At 45.3% G+C, this 9,904-nt stretch overlaps 1 pseudogene; it reads right to left on the bottom strand.

Annotated features, from left to right (window-relative positions):
• Positions 1-1,355: 1,355 nt before the first annotated feature.
• On the bottom strand, positions 1,356-3,103 carry LOC143363499 (uncharacterized; annotated as a pseudogene).
• Positions 3,104-9,904: the final 6,801 nt, after the last annotated feature.

Below are 9,904 nucleotides of genomic sequence, written 5' to 3' on the forward strand. Positions count from 1 at the left end.
CACAATCCATGCGAAGTCTCCACGTAAAATTGCATGCGGAATCATGTGGTCTTTTCGAGCCAAACTGTGATTTCGATATAGAGGGCAGGTCCGTCGCATTAAGAACGGACGTAACCTTGTTCTAACAGTAAATATCGGTAAAAATTGAAGTAAATCTTCCTGTGTAGGGTGGGAAAATGTATTTTATATAAGTTTCAATGCGTAATAAAGATAAAGTGATGCGTAAACACCACAATGTGTCGTGAAAGACAAAGTGCCGTGTTGTGGAAGGCGAAGAGCGTACGTGCGAGAAAGAGAGAGAGAGAGAACGAGCGCGAAGACTGTGCTTGCGAGAGAGAGAGCGCGAAGAGTGTGCGAGACAGAGAGAGCACGAGGAGTGTGCGAGAGAGAGAGAAAAGAGCGCGAAGAGTGTGCGTGCGAGAGGAAGGACTAAACGTCCGGAGCGCGACGCAGGATCCCGGGGGGGAGTGCGGGACGCGGGAACAGGTCCGAGCGGTGGGGATGACGGTCCGGAGTGTCGTACCTACGGTGCTCTGACAAGAGCAGGCCGGCGATCGACTGCCTCCCAGAATCCGGTCGCGGTCTCGGTTTCACGTATGGGACGTAAACCCACTTACGCTTCGGCCGATCCCAGCGCTTCGTCGTGTTCGCCCGATAGTATACCGCGGCTAGCACGATTCAGCGCGGCTGCGAGAGGATCTGGGCTCGGGTGTTCGCCCGAGAGCTGCTTCAGACCAACTCCGGTTTTGGCTGGTTTCGGCGCGATCTTTATAGCCCGAGCGCGGACCTCGTGTGCTCGTTCGCGAGTCTTCGGCACACGTCGATTGGTCCGCGCCCGGGCCGGTTTCGCGGATTGGCGCGCGGCTGGCCCGCACCGGTGATTGGTGCGGGCTAAGGTACAACTTGGCTCGCAACGAGACACATGGCGTTACCGAATGCCATTGGAGGCCATGAACGTTTCCAACGAATCGTCGACGGATGAAGAAGACGATAACATATTGGGAATGTCCCAGTGGGTTATCGCTGTGCTGGTTCATTTTGAAACAGTATAATTTATTCCAAGTTGCACATCGTACATTACATATTTCTCGTGTTATGATAAATTGTAATGTTATTATAGCAGACAGGATCTCGAAGTAAATACAGATGATAGATGATAGGCATCCAACCAAGCCTGTGATCCTAACTGTTCATGTTCTGTTATTAAGAATATAATATCCTTTTGTTTACCTTTTGTTCTTGGAATGGATATATTAATGAAAAATTATGTATGCAGACATCTAATTGAAGCTGATTTACTTTAGCTGCTAGCCAAGGATACGGCATTGTATCGGGATAACATTTCATTTCATTAATCAACTCATAATAATACTTTCATACGGGAAAGCTGAAAATGAATCTAATGTACCAAAACGTCTGACGTCAGCCGCCAAGTGGAGAAGACCGTGGACATTATAAGAATTAAAAGTTGGGCCATAGAACTTTTCACAACGACGAACAAATTGTTGCAAAGCTCCTTCTGCAAACTTTAAATATTTGCTAACAAAAACCTGTGAAACCATTATTCTTATGGCACTGTGCAGAAACAAGAAGTGTCGATATACATTATCCTTCAGTACTCCATAGGTGACAACTGGACCAGTATACAAAAGAAATTGCAGAAATTGTATTGCTTTAAATTTGGAAAATAAATCTATTGATCTAGGACGCCTTGCAAACTCGGATGGACAATATTTATTGATCCTTCTCATTCTCTCTGAGATTGTGAAAATTTGTCGAGAAGATAATTTTGAAAATGGGGAATATTTGCCACACACCCAGGCAGATAACAATTTTTTAATGACACCTAGACATACGAGATGCATATACTCGAATGGCACCTGTGATACCATTCCTGTTGGCATCAAAGCTAATGGACTTTGACCATCTTTATGATGATCCTCATCTGAACACCTGGTATATTCTTCATCACTTCGTAAAGGATATGTAATACCATTGAAAACCTGACGACCTCTTTCCTATGTACCACAAACTTTGCACTTGGAATAAGGTCGATGAGACATATGGCCTCTGTGATGAAGTATAAAGGCTCGAGCTGGTGCATCAGCAATAAATCACCTTAATACGACTGGAACTTTTTTCTCGTGGAACGTAATGCCTCCATTTGACATTATCAAGTTTATGTCAGAGACAAATTTTTGATGATAACTGTTACAATGCTTGGGTTTTTGGGTGCCTTTATAAATCCCTACTACAATGGGTTTACTATTTAAGATATTTACAATTCTGACTTGAATAGGCCAAATTTGAATTGTATTGGAATTATCTAAACTACATCCGTCCACATGAAAATCCAATTGCAACTTTTCAGGAATTACTGAAGAACATTGAGATGACTGTTTAACGATTTTCAACTCTACATCAAAATGAACATACTCTCCTGGTTCTACCACAGAGGTGACCACACTGGTACAAGGTGTACCAATGAGCGTTCTTATATCTTTCGGCAAACTAGAAGAACACGAATGGGTACGTAGAAGAGATAAGATGTTGTTCCCCTGAGTGTGCGTTAAATTATTGTCCACAAAGCAAGATGCCAAACGATCACGAAATGATACTTCTAAAACAGTACCAGCGGACTCCCAAACCACATCATCGCATGAAGAGGTAGAAGAGGAATCATGCGTGAATGAAGATGTGGTGGGAATATTAAGAAGACTTTCATTATTATTATTACTGACAGGCACGGATAAAGAAGACGTGCTGGGAATGTCCTGCAGATTATCAACATTAGGGGGACTTTGTAATTTATTGTCACGTGAAAACTTCCTCAAATTTGAGGCTATTTCGCGCCGAATACTTCGTTTCTGCATAGCGCCTAATTTATTATACGGTTTTCGCGAAACCTAATTTTTCAAAAATCTACGATCCATGGGGGTAAAAGAAAACTGAATAAAGAATATACAAAATATATAATAATGTGTTACGTGTATTGGTAACAATACCACGTGGCAATACTTATCTGGCGTCTTCTCTGCTTCTATCCTTCCTTCCTTCGAATCCACTGCTCATCCAGTCTTCACTGCTTCAGAGTTAATTCACGAACTTAATAATTTGTAATTAACTAACAAAGGAATCACTAATCAAACAAGACGGAATCAGAGCGCGTATCGAATCACCGACACCTTCGTCGTGAGAGGTGTTATTCCCGGTCTGGTGTCGCAAACTGCACTGCGCATGATCGCGTAACGCGCAACATCTAACATACGCGCATCATAAATTAAAAGTTATACATATTATAGCTTTAAAAGAAATTTGTGAATTAAAATTTAAAATTAAGAATTAAATTAATTAAATTAATAATGTGTGCATTAATATTTACGCGTATTATTGTGTTATATCCTTAAGGGCATGCGCACAGTTGGCGCGGGATTTGAATGTCATTTGTTTATAACGACCGCATGCAGAATAATGCAAATCGCTACGGTCATTCGCTATCGTGGATTCCATAAGGACGATTATTTCGAGAAGCGAATTTCGTAGACAATTGAGGCAATGGAAAAGGTAAGTTTCAGTCTCCTGTATCATATAATTAATCTAAAATATTGTATATATTATCGGTATATCATTATATTATTTTTCATATGTTTTTCAGATTCCAAACCGTCGTCCAGAGAGGACAATTCAGAAGCCGGCGAGGTATAAGACCACCTCGTCGGATGGGGAGCCTCGGCGACGGAAACGCCCCTTTCAATCAACGAGTGCTCTTGACTCCGATGAGGAGCTCCGGCGACTTCTGGAGGCCAATTCGCCGGAGAGTCATGGAGCAACGTCGACATCGTTGCTCAATCCTCCTCCCATACCACCACCAACCTCCTCACCAAAAGATTTGTCCTCTTCCTCCACGTCCTATTTACCACCACGTCCTATAACACCACGTCCTATAACACCACAGACCCCCGCAACCATCACAAGATCCCAATTTGAGCAACTGATGTCGCAAAACGATAAACTGATGTCGCAGAACGAGCACCTCGCAAGAAAGCTGGACCTCCTGGAAAAGAAAATGGATCAGTATGTAATTTAAGAAATTGAAATTACAGTATGATGGCAATATTTAACAAAATTTACTTCTTCTTTCTAGAATAATAAACAAAAGGGAGCAACCTCGTAGTTATGGGAGAAAGCCGGAATGTCTACCTCTTCAAACGAGGGAAGAGGTAGACAACTTCGAAAACTGCTCCGAACAGGAGTACAATAATGTGGTAAGTGTATGCATTTATTCCATTGCTATATGCGCACATACGTGTGAGTATATATATTAATGATATAACTTATTATTTTTTAGGTTGACTTTTTTGCCCATGTTGGAGGGTACAATCTAAAAGAGGCACTGAGTGCCTCTTTTAGAGAGGCTGTCGCAGACAGCCTCCTACCCTCATACACGTGGTTTGGCACGGACAGTTGCCAACCATTGTGTCCCACGAAAATTGTGCGGGCCCTTTTCGGTAAGAATTATTTATTGCTTAATACATTAACTTAATAAGCTTAATATGACCGTGTAAATAATCTTTCTTAAATAATGTTGCAGATGCAGTTTGCGAAAGCTGATCTTTCTCAAGGCCCACTCGCCTCGAATTTCAAGATTCGATGCGAGTGGTCCTGAAAGCTCGCAAGGAAAGGGTCCGGCACAAGAAGCCGTCGGGCAGTGCGGCGAGGTATATTAACCCCTGGGAGCAGGCGGAGTATCCGGGGGCGCAAGTGGAGGGAGGAGTTTTAGTGGGTAAACCCTCGCTGTCACATCGCCCCTCTGAAACGGCGGGCGATCGCTTGGGGAGTCCCACACTTTCTCGGGGTTGGAATGGCCCCGAGAAGTTGTGCGTAACGCATTTAACCTCCCTCCACTGAAAATAACAAAAATTAAAAAAAAAACACCAAACAGCACTTTTCAGTGCTCCAAACAGCACTTTTTAGTGCTAATTTTAAATTATATTAAATCATATTTTAAATTAAAGTGGCTTTTTAAATTGACTTTTTAAATTAAATTATATATTTTAAATTATATTATATATTTTAAATTATATTAAATTATATTACAATTATACTAATTGTAACAATTTGAAAATAAATTCAATTGAAATAAAAAATTAATACACATTAAAAATATTCCGTCATCCCTTTCCATATTCTTCTTTCAATCTTCTTCGAATTCACTTCCTCTCGCACGCACACTCTTCGCGCCCTTTTCTCTCTCTGTCTCGCACGCATACTCTTCGCGCTCTTTTCTTTCTCTCTCGCACGCACACTCTTCGCGCTCGTTCTCTCTCTCTCTTTCTCGCACGTACGCTCTTCGAATTATACAACACGGCGCTTTGTCTTTCACGACACATTGTGGTGTTTACGCATCACTTTATCTTTATTACGCATTGAAACTTAAATAAAATACCTTTTCCCACCCACACAGGAAGATTTACTTCAATTTTTCCCGATATTTACTGTTAGAACAAGGTTACGTCCGTTCTTAGTGCGACGGACCTGCCCTCTATAACGAAGCCAAAGTTTGGCTCCCATGCCGCATGATGCCGCATGGAATTTTACCTGTAGGCTTCGCATGGATGTGACAAACATCTGCCGCCGCATTTCATTAGGAATTTCACGACACACTTTGGTGTCACAATCAAACCAAATGAGGACCAAATTCTGCTTCGAGCAGGGTTTGGTACGAAATACATAAGTCTTTTGCTCGCAATGTGTGCAGCACACATTCCACTCGATTTGGTCGAGTAGGCATTTGGCTAACTGGGCACCTACTGGTGCAACGCCACTGACTCAATAAGTTGGAAAAAGAAAATTGCTGTCCGACGTCAGGTGCACAATTGCAGATAAGTGTCCAGGATCGCTGATTTATATCAACGATGGAAAAAGAAATATTAAAGTATTATGCCGCGTCGTGATACACCTACAGGTGCAACGCCACTGACTCGATCTGTTGGAAAAAGAAAATTGCTGTCCGACGTCAGGTGCACACATGCAGATAAGTGTGCAGGATCGCTGATGTATATCAACGATTGAATATAATGAAAAATATAAAAAATATTCCGAGACAACAATGGATGGGGCATCAGCTCCCAATGTAAGTACGGCAATGAAATTTTAGATTTTATATTCTCAAGCAGTATAAATACTAACTAAATTTTGTCGAATTTTGTTTATTTTCATGTTTCTTGAACCATGTGGGCTGTTTGTTCGTCGACACGATGATGGACGATACTGCCCGAGAGTTGTCCTACACCATGCAGATTCTAAAGCGCTAATGGACGGAGCATCACCAATGTAAGTAGATCAACACAATTTTACTTTTTATATTCCAAGGTGGATTCCAATTTTTGAACATTATGTTTATTTTCTTTTTCTCGATTCATCTGAGCTGTTTGTTCTTCGAGGCGACGATGGAGGAACACTGGCCGACTGTCATCCCACACTGCGCAGATTTCGAGCCGACAATGGATGGAACAGCAGCTCACAATGTAAGCAGAGCAATGCAATGTTACCTTTTACATTATCGAGTAAATTCCAATTTTTTTCGCATTTTGTTTATGTGTCACTTCTAGCAACGAATCATGTGGACTGAAGGAAGAGGACTGCCCTGAAACCTCCGTAACATCCGTAACAACAACAACAAAGAAAAGGAGCAGCCAAGCGAAGACGACCAAGCTCTATCTCTACGATGTCCACAACGAGGAGGACGCTCCTTCGCCACCTATCGACGCCGCCCCGCGAAAGTAAAGCATAATCCCTCCTCACGCGCCCCAAATATGTGCCCCCCCCCACACACTTTGTAAAAAAACACGCTTTTCCCATATATTTGCCACTGTATTAGTTTCTGCTTATGAATAAATGCAACAGTAAAAACTCTCTCTCCCCCCCCCCCCTGAAACTACCCTTCACCTTTCCCTGCAGCGACGTTGTACCAGTACGGCAAGAGGACCGGTTGCCGCTCGTTCGTTCTCAATCAACGCTACAAATATCCTAATTCTACAGGCATTCTGTGCCCCTTAACTCTTTTATGCGGTGTTATATTGGGACGGCTAGTTGATGACACCCTCAAGTGTCTACCTGTCGAAAGGCCCAGAAGCTAGACCGCCGAAGGGTGTAACATTGTGCAACGAGACGTATGTGTCTCGTTGCGAGTCGTTCTGTACCTTAGCCCGCACCAATCACCGGTGCGGGATAGCCGCGCGCCAATCCGCGGAATCCAGCCCGAGCGGGGACCAATCGCAGTGTGCCGAAGATTCGCGAACGAGCACACGAGGTCCGCGTTCGGGCTATAAAGATCGCGACGGAACCAGCCGAAGCCGGAGTTGGTCTGGAGCAGCTCTCGGGCGAACACCCGGGCCCAGATCCTCTCGCAGCCGTGCCAACTCGTGCTAGCCGCGGTATACTATCGGGCGAATACGACGAGGCACTGGAATCGGCAGAGCGTAAGTGGGTTTACGTCCCCTACGCGAAACCGAGACCGCGACCAGGATTCTGGGAGGCAGTCGATCACCGGCTTGCTCTTTTCAGAGCACCGAGGATACGACACTCCGGACCGTCATCCCCACCACCCGGACCTGTTCCCGCGTCCCGCTCTCCCCTCAGGGATCCAGCGTCGCGCTCCGCACGGTTAGTCGTCGATCGGCCGCAGCAGCGTGTGGAGCTCGCCCCGCGGTATACTACCGGAGACGAGCGCCCTCGCCGGTTTCGGGCCGTAGGCACTAGGTTTACGTCTGTGCCTACGTGCTCGAGCCGCGGTCGGGCGGGGACGACGGGCGGGGGGTTCCGCGGATTCCTAACCCGCTCCTCTCCGCGCCCCGCGTGCCCAGCCACCAGGAAACGAAGCCGATCCACTATCGCTCGCTGGGCCGCGGTGGGTATACCATCTCGAGGATCGGGAGAGCTCGGGATCGCGCCGAAAGCGCCCGACTCAGGACCGCGTTAGCGAGCACGGCTCACCCGCGCTTCCCGCGCACCGCGTTCTCCATACGCGCCGCGACCGTATCCGAACCGCACCGAGAGCGCCCGAATCATAATCACGTTAGCGAGTCCGGCTCGCCCGCGCTCCCCGCACACCGCGTTCTCCACACGCGCCGCGACCGTACCCGAGCCGCGCCGAGGACGTCCGACGGCAAGCACCGTTCCAGCGAGCGCGTCTCGCCCGCGTCGCGTATTTCCCGCGTATACCGTCGAAACTCGAAAACCGTGCCGGCGTCCCGCGGTTACCGTAGATTATACTTTTCGCGTAGGCTAAGCCGTATAATTAGTGTTAAGCCACCCGCGTCGGAATCCACCGTTACGGTCCACTGACCGCTCGTTATTTAATTATCAACAGGCCCGGGGAGAGACAACCGGCCCTCACCAGCCCGTCGCCGGACCGTCCGGAAATCCGGGCGGATAGCCCCCGGACCGCTCCGCGTTCTTTATAATTTATCTTTTAGTTTATTTCACACTTACTAGCACTTGAGAAATTAGTTATTTTGTTTATTAAACGTTCTCCTTAAAATAAATTAGTTTATTTACCACCAGACACATCGTACTTTATTAAATCATTTCCTTCTCCCTCCCCGACGAACCCTGGTCGCTGAGCGAATCCAGGGGAGGGCACACGCGCCTCGCTCGCGCCTCACGCAAGCGAGACGCAACCGTTACAATTGTGCAAGGTCAGGTATATCGGTGAGACTATCCTGATGCAATGTTTTCATGAAACTTCTTTCAACACATTGGTGGCATTCTCCCGCTATAAATCACACCAAACATGCCATAATTTGAATTATATTTACTTTACAATATCACTAAAGTATCCTCACGAAGTTACAGCACTCGTCAACAAATTGTCATAATTTACCATCTTGTCATACCTTCTAGACGTATGTAAAACTTCGTAAGGATATTTTAATGATATTATCGGTACGTATGCAACTTCATTCGGAACAAATTCGTCGGAATTCCAGAAATATTTAATTTAATTTAATTTAATTTAATACAAAATTTAATACAAATAAAGATTATGCACATGTTTGCTAAATATACCTAATGTAATTATAAATGTTACGGATTGGGGACGGAGAATAAACTCTTCGCTACGGGACGAGCACTTTATTTCCGTCTAGCGGTTCGTGACTTACACTTAAGACTTAAACACGAATATGTACAATATTAAAGCCAACAGGTAGGTTGGACTTGGATTAACAATAAATGTATGCACAGAAAGAAACTGTTGAATTATTCTCAGCGGAGTTGCTGGGAACCCAGATACCGAATCGCTGTAGCTAGACCGGTCCCACGACGCGCGACGCCTTAGCTACTTATAACGATTTTGAGAAGAACGATTTCGCAAAGTTAACGCTTGGAGATGAACAGACGATCTGATCGTCGGCGAGTCGCGAGCGGTTTTCTATCACCGCCGGAACGATGACTTGCCGAATTTGAATCCCGGGCCAATAGAAATTCTATTAGCCGCGTCGATAATCGATCCGGCGGTGACAGCCTATGGCACGACTCGCCGTCAATCGACCATCGATCTCGCGGCGACACGAGCACCTGCCAATAGTGGGGCGGCGCGGTGGATCTCGCGTTCGAGATCTGACGCCACGCGCAGCCAATCCCAAACAATAAAAAAAAACCAAGTATATTAAAAGTTACGTTATAAGTTATGAATGAAGTACCGTTATTACCATTATGTATTTCATAAAAACGCAGAAACTCTCGGAACCCGCATACCGTCAGGCCAGCCCGACAATGCATACAGAAATCCATATAAAATGCGGAACATTGCAAGCGTAGTCGGCCTGGCCGTTCGGTGTGCCGGTCGTTGGGTGTAACATGGGTCAGGTACATCGGTGAGACAATACTAATGCGATGACAT

Source organism: Halictus rubicundus, unplaced genomic scaffold (genome assembly GCF_050948215.1).
Source record: "Halictus rubicundus isolate RS-2024b unplaced genomic scaffold, iyHalRubi1_principal scaffold0052, whole genome shotgun sequence".
NCBI lineage: Eukaryota > Metazoa > Arthropoda > Insecta > Hymenoptera > Halictidae > Halictus > Halictus rubicundus.